Source organism: Vicia villosa, unplaced genomic scaffold, assembly GCF_029867415.1.
Source record: "Vicia villosa cultivar HV-30 ecotype Madison, WI unplaced genomic scaffold, Vvil1.0 scaffold8, whole genome shotgun sequence".
Taxonomy (NCBI): Eukaryota; Viridiplantae; Streptophyta; class Magnoliopsida; order Fabales; family Fabaceae; genus Vicia; species Vicia villosa.
The window spans coordinates 521,439-522,714 of NW_026706811.1; positions in this window are offsets into that span (position 1 = coordinate 521,439).

The window sequence follows — 1,276 nt, forward strand, 5'->3', positions numbered from 1 at the left end:
CAAGCTTTCAACAAAAAGGTTCGACCTCGTGAATTTCGAGAAGGCGACCTCGTGCTTAAAAAGATCTTGTCTTTTCAACCAGATTCTAGGGGCAAATGGTCTCCTAATTACGAAGGCCCGTATGTTGTCAAAAGAACATTTTCTGGCGGCGCCATGATTCTTACAACCATGGATGGTGATGAACTCCCATATCCTGTGAATGCTGATGCAGTCAAGAAATACTTTGTCTAAAAAATACAAAAAGAACAGCTCGGTAAGTCGAAAACCCGCAAAGGGCGACTTAGGCAAAAATGAGCGTCTCGGTGGACTGAAAACCCGAAAGGGCGGTCCAGGCAAAAATTAGAGACAAAAACAGAAAAAATTCATCCTGGTAGATTGAAAACCTGAAAAGGCAATCTAGGCAAATATTAGGGATTTATGACAAAATAACTGCATCAGTCTGTACTTCGTCACCTGAAGAGTCTGTACTTCATCAAAGGATCTTCAAACAAATCATTGTCAATCTGAAGCGACAAGCACAGTTGGAACTCAAAGTTGTTGGGGGGAATAGTGGTTATTGCTTTCAATGTAGCCTTTTCCGCATAATTACCATTTCCAACTTTTGTAAATACTCCATGGAATCACGCCTTTAGCTGATTACCATCCTATTAAATAAATTTGAGCCTTGTGCCCACTTGTTTGCAATCTCTAATTTCTTTTAGCTTGCAAAATGACGCTTTAATTGTGTTATTCATTTTTGAAAGAAAAGAAAAAAAGTTTTAAATGAATTTTACTTCACTTTTTCAAAATAAAAGCGAAACTTTCCTTTGAGTTGTGAACAACAGAAGGAACATCAACAGCTATCTCCATAGGACGAATCAAAGATTATGATAGGAAAAGCTCTTCTATCCCCAGTGAAGAAGGTCTTTTATCCCCAGTGTCGAAGATTTTCCATCTCCAGTGAAGAAGATTTTTCCATCTCAGTGAGAAAAAGATGCTTATCTTCCCCAAAGAAGTTTAAAGCACGTAACACCATTCATCACCTGTGTTATCTACACCGTGTTGAAGAACATTTGCCAAGTATCTGGTTGTATTGCGACGTCGGTCCTTCTCCAGTACATACTTCTTTGTCTGTCAGTATCGTCAGCATGCATGCTACATTCATGACATTCATCATTCATACATATTTGCATCATTTATGCATTCTTGCATTTTTCAATGTATGCTTTAAAATCACTTGTTTAGGATATATCTATCCTCAAAAAAAAAAAAAAAAAAAAAGCAAAAAAAAAAAAAA